The following is a 6996-nucleotide window of genomic DNA, read 5'->3' as shown; positions in this document are numbered from 1 at the left end:
TCGCGCACGCACACACCCTGTCGTGCCCACCCCGTCAAAGTCGCGTTCTCCCCCCCCCCCCATTACTCCTGAGAGATTATATTTTTGTCGCGTGTGCACGGGGATAAGGAAAAACCTAATCTAACGACCATTTTCGGCGTATAGTTATCCTACACAGTATAGCTATAGGTAATAGTCGGCAATAAGACTCTCAACAGCGTGTAATGTACCTACCTATGTTTACAAAATGATGGACCAAACATGCTTACTTCTACACATTTTATCCTTGAATTTACAATAAGTACATTAATTATTCAAGTTCAGATTTCTGGACCTTTAAAGTAGGTTTACTTTCTTTGGTCAAACCATACTTAAATTGTGTATGCAGTATTTAAGAAATATCCTGTGGCCAAACTAACTAATGTTTTTCAAATGAACGCCTCCCCGATTATTAAACACCATGATTTTTTTTTTGAAAATGTTTATTTCTTTAAGCTGAAAAAAATGTCAAAATTTGACTATCGCTTTAAATGAACGATACAATTATTTATAATTATTATGTTTGTATTATTATTCATACGTTTTAACTTTTAATATAATCATGATATTATCATATTATCTACTAGGTAACCTATCCAAAAGCGTTTTATTTCAATTTATATTTCATGAATCGTCCGTATTATTTATTCTTCAAGTACAAATTGATAGTACTTTATTACATTTTGGTTTTGAAGTCTCGTGGGAAATTTTGAAATAACGAGGTAGAATGCGATTGTTCTTGGTGTTCTACCAACACAACCTGCTCGCAGATGAATGTTGGTGCACATACGTATTTTTTTACCATTAAAATTATTATAGATTAATTTAACTATTACGTATAAGTCATCCCTAACAGAAATAGGTACAGGTATGCACCTAAATGCCATATATTATAAATATTATTAAATTATAATATACCATGACGTGAAGTGACATTATTGATGTATAGGTATTGTAAATTATTCGTACGAGTCTACAATTTACTAAATTGATGTACTAAAGAGATGATCGATGTTGATGTAATAGCTATATGAAACCGTATAATTCGTTTCGTATCGTAGGTACATTGCCATTTGGTATATTTCCTACATACAACTGGAATTTAACAATAACATAACTCATATACACCCAAATTGTTTTTATTTATTTAAATTAAACATGCAACCACACCAATGGTATATACACATATTTGATGTGATAATGTCATTGTGGTGGGTTACCCGTTTGAAGTTTCTGCACACTTATTAAATTTCAAATTATTACTTGTGCCTATATTGCATGTGTATTGTTACGTTATCCTGTGTAAGGGTACTTTTTTTTTTTTGATTTAAGCTTCGGCAACTGAGGCCATTAGCTGTAGGTTGTGTGGTACTGTAGAGTTTTAGGACTGTAGGGGGGGGGGAACACGTGTGTGAAGGGTACTTTTACATCATGTTTAACAATACCAATGATAAACCTAGCAGAGGTAGTAAGAAAAAAATAACGATATTGTTTTATGGAAATTATATATTTTAATATAACGAATTGAAATGTATTGAATTGAGAAAAAATTATTGTCACTGGTCACGTTTATTCCATTCTACACAATTGTCAATTACACACTTATATTAAAACTGCTATCCAATCAAATCAAATTAAAATAATATGAAATACAAAAGCTATATATGATAGCCACCAGTTGAATAACTCAGTACATAATAGTAAAACATAGTGATTTGTATTTTTATAAAAAAAAATACAATTATTGTACAAATACGGTCGTCAAATGTTATGTTGTGTTACACTTTATGTTTTGAGTAGGTATACAAATTGACCATGGTAACATATTCAATGACTTTAAGTGAAGTATTGATGTAACATAAAATAATGTCCACTGCCTTCTAAAGGTCATATTTTTGAGTGGTTTGTAGAATGCTTACACGCAGATAGCTATTCCGTGACAATTAAAATAGTTACAAGGATGACGATTACATGATTTAAATTTACAATAAAATTCAATATTTTTACAGATTTTTGTTTACACTTAAATTAACTCTTAAAATAACAAGGTATTAGAAAATTTAAAATTTCATATTCAGTTTAATACAATATTTATAGTATTTAATCGTGATATGGAAAATTGTCAATCAAGAAACTAAAAAAAAAGTAAAATTGAAATTCGAGACTTCTAAATAAGTTGTAAACATGAATATGTTTTTAAGTACTATAAGGGAATTCACCAGTTAATAAACAAATATAATGATTTTTGATCACATCTTTTGGCCAAAATGACATTTTTCAAATACTCCGATACGTGTAATATCGTTGAATATTAATATATTTAAATTTCAACAATTTATTGAATCAAATTCAACACAAGGAACAAATAGAAATCAACCACATCCAAAGAAACGCTGTGAAAAATGTGACGATGGCAATTTGAAACTCAGAAACTCATCGCTTCCGGATACATATTAAAAAGTTGCTTTATGCATATTTTACATTTTTTCTTCGACTTATTCTTCACAATCAACTTGATAATATCAAAGCAAAGCAATGAATTGACTATTGAATCTAGTTCTGCTTCTGTTTCACTAAAAATTACAAATTATAACTTCTTCTAATATATTAAAACTTTATCTCATTGGAGGTAAACCCACAAACATGTTTAAGTGAGTATTTACTGATGTACTATTTATTTATAAGCCCTTATTCATAGATTGTATTTATTTTATAAAGACTTACTAGTCGTATATAAAGGCAATTAGAAAAATAAATTAATTGAAAATACTTAAAAAACGTATTATAAAAATATAATACTTGCATGTTTGTATGGATCCCATTATCCCAAGTTATGGAGTAACCATGAGATATTACTTATAAAATAATTAATGGATTCTATAATATTATAATATTGATAAATTATAATGATTGTATAATATACTATATCATATATTATAAACATAGAACATATTATGTCATAATAATATGTATGACCAATGAGCTATGGCTTATAAATTTTAGAATAACAGTATTTTTTACATTTTAAATGTCTGAGTTTATTTTACTTTTAGTCAGAAAAGTTAAAAGTTATTTACATTTCACATAATATTTAATATTGAATACTTTGATTTATTTCAATAGGGTCATAGAAAAAAATATCCGAATAAATATTGTATTTTATTCTTAAAAGTACTTTCTCTAATATAAAAAATATACTAGATAGATGGAAAGCACTTGAAGATAAAAGATTAATAAATTTTTCTGCTACTCTACAATAACGTCACATAAAGTTAGTAATGGAGATTAGTATAGTATAATATTAGGAATTTTTAAGCTTTAATTACTGCACCACCAATGTATATCTATCTTACTTGAATTAACCTAATGGCATCATTCTAATTAAAATAATATAATCTCCACTTTTTTAATTTAGCTTAAAAATTTGGTCGGTTAAAAAATTATGATAATAATTCTTGAGTATTTATTCTATATTCTAAATTAATTGTTATGATTAATATGAACTGTAGACATAATTTGAAAGTTTGTAACAACGATATTAGAAGTTCTTATTATTTGTTAATTATTTTATAAGCTAGGTATACAAATGCAAAGTTAAATAGTAAAAACAGTTTATATTTTTTGTCTAAGGCTCTGGATTTATAGTGGTTAAAGTTTTAATATGTGTTGATAAATTGAAAAGTATTATTTTTGATTTTCGTCATATTCATTAAAATTATTATGCAACTCTTCTATTACTCGATTAAATTTTAATACTTGGCTATCACGGCGTGTAGAATAGGCAAATGAAGTGCGTACATGCCAACATTAAATTTTCACCATAAACTGTTAAAATTATTGTCTATATTGCAAATATTTGTTACAACCATGATGAATTTTAAAATGTTGTTAAATCAATTAATGTTCATCGTTTTAGTGAGTTAATCATACTTTGCATAATGTACAAAATCTATTTTTTAATGTATAAGGTAATTTTATTTCTAATTGCATATACTAGCCGAGGTAAGATGTATTTTATTTTGTTTGTAATGTTTTGAAAAAAACTAATAAATAATTCAAAGAGTAATTTATTAATTATTAGCATTTCTAAAAATTGTTTCTTTTGTTAGGTATATTTAGACTAAAAATTTAAAATGTATTTATTTACTTAGATGTAAGTTTAAAAAATGTTCATTTCCATGAAATTAATCAAATTAAAAGTTGCCTTTAAAAAAAATTAAGTTGTACTGCTGCGCATGTGAAAAGTACACGAGTTGAAAAAAATATAAGTCATAGGAATTTATGATCCATTAGTCTAGATTTATGTCCCACAATGGAACTGAAAAATATTTTCAGGGTAATGAGTGATAAAGTGTACGCTGTTTCCGCAGACACACGATCGACTGACAGACGACTTCGTCCAGAGTCGTTTTTCATATATAATGATTTATCATTGAATTTCAATTTAATATATACGTTACAGTGACTTACTCAGTGACAATGTAAACTCTAGTACTTGACACATACCTACTATACAGCAGAGTTGATACCTATACTTTCCCCGTTTTGAATACCAATTCCCTCGAAAAACACCAGTAATTAGGGTGTCTGGTTACAGAGATTCAAGTAAATAATAATGACTGATGTCAAATGACCAATTTGACTTTTTGTATAGTCGCCGCATAACCTATCAAAATTATTCAGTTTTTATTTAGTTAGACAGTGACGTGTGATGTGTTTTGGTTTTAAAAGATGTCCGCGGAATAGATTAAGGATAACGATAATAACATAATGCTGCATTCCTTTAATGAACTGACGCATTTACGTAGAATATAATATGGTCAGAGAGTGTTTTAGGACTAGAGTTTTCGGTTAAATGTATATATTAGTGCCAGGTGCCCGGTGGTTGTTGACTTTTGTTGTGTATGGAGTTGTGTAGTGCGAATGGCCACGTAAATTAATTTCTGTACAGTTGTGGTATAATTTCGGGTTGAAACTCAAAGTTATCTATAACAGCATCGCACTGTGTGCTCAGTGGATCTTTTGCGATAATTAGCGCTCTTGACAAGTTTTCACGCAGTGCGTTTGTGTAATTTACATAATGTTATTACAATACGCATGCAAATATCGCATTATTTTTTTAAACACAGTGTTCGGGCTAAGTTTGTTCTACTTGTTTTGGTGAACTGAGGCATATAGATATAAATGATATAATACGTTAAGTAACTTAACAGAGGCACTATTTTATTGACTATAATTTAGTGACATAGATTAAATTTGGATGTGTTGTGGTAGTTATACATAATCAAAATAATAATGAAAAGTTTTAATTCTCTAACTGATTAAGGAACGTCATATTTCAATAATTGTGGATACTTGTTACGATAGGTATTAGTTTTATGAAATTAAAAATATAAATGTAGCAAGGGTGGCCAACATGAATATGTTTGTGAGCCTCATGGATAAATACAATGACATCAGGAGCTGAAATTGTTTTAAATACATTTTATATTTTTTATCATTTGATCATAGTAATAAAGATATAGCTAACAGCCGCTAAACGTTTCAAATCAAGCATTAAAATGAATCTATTCATGTACCTATGCCAAAAAAAATTGTTAAAAATAATAAGTAAATTTTAGTTTTTGTTAATAAGACACGAGCAGCATGCTACTATGACGCGAGCCTCAATTTAGTCACCCCTGGCATGTAGTCATATAGACACCTAAAGAAAAACGTGTTCATTTGTATGTTTGTTATTGCATAAGATTATACTTTTTTGCAATTTAGCCAATAATTTGAGAAAGTTTTGACCACTCGACGTGTAGTTTGTTGTAGTTATATAACCCCAACAAGATAGATGTATATATTTTTTAAACTTTTAGGTTAATAAATGAGAATATAATACCTATGGTGCGTAGCTGGTACTTGTGGTCTTCGAAAGTATGATTATGTCATCAGTAAATACCTTGGAGACATACCTTAGGTATACGAATATTATTGCAATCGATCAAAATTCACCCCAAGACCTGACCCAAACGTCTTAAAGTTTTGACTTGTGCGGCAAAGGTGTATATTTTATGTCGAAATACAGTCGTTGTCGTCGTCGATTGTTTCCTGAAACGGATGGAGTCTATAATAAAGTGTACGAGACAAGCACACTCACGGGAAGACGCCTATAGACGATTATATATACATATAAAATATTGTCGCGGTAAAACCTTATAATTATTTTAACCAGTCTCGGTGTCAAAATAGTGGGAATTCTGACTGCCCGAGTGTTGAAATGATACGTAAGCCTCGTTGCCGCAGCACTCAATCAATACGCACCACAAAGACTATGCAATAATAACAATAGGTCCTATAATATTACGCTATATATCTATATGTATAAAAATGGACTTTGGTTTATCCGAAGTTAATAGACTCAAAAACCACTGGACCGTTTTCAATAAAAGTTATATATATAGATTCCTTGAGACTTGGAGGGCGCTAATATAGCTTTTTTCAATCCTTATAGAGCTATTATAAACGTTGCAGACTTGTAGCTCACACAAACATTTTTTTCAACTCGTGAAAAAAAATATTTTTTGTTTACTTATAGAGTTGCCATTTGCTACAAAATATTGTATTACTGTAGTAATTAGTAGAAGTTTGGTAAATATATTTTTTTTAAAGACAACTCTTTGGCAAGAGCAACGTCGGGTGGACTAGTATTATAGATGTATACAAATATTTGTACAGCGGTGTAAATAAAAATAAATTATATGTGTATGGAAGCTTAAGCATCCCGAGTTGTTATTTAAACAGTAGAATTCTCATGGACTTTGGCAAGCTTCTCATAGATTTACCATTCTCTAATACTTGTATACCTACATAAAAGTTTTTATTAATTAATACAATGATAAATTATTTTAACAAAAATAATGGTTTTATACCACTACAGTAGATTAGTCTTACATAGGTATGTCTTATATTTGCATTATTGTTTAATGACGT

This window comes from Myzus persicae, unplaced genomic scaffold (genome assembly GCF_001856785.1).
Source record: "Myzus persicae strain clone G006 unplaced genomic scaffold, MPER_G0061.0, whole genome shotgun sequence".
In the NCBI taxonomy this organism is placed as follows: Eukaryota; Metazoa; Arthropoda; class Insecta; order Hemiptera; family Aphididae; genus Myzus; species Myzus persicae.
The sequence above is the reverse complement of the archived record's forward strand: the minus strand, read 5'-3'. Positions refer to the sequence as shown.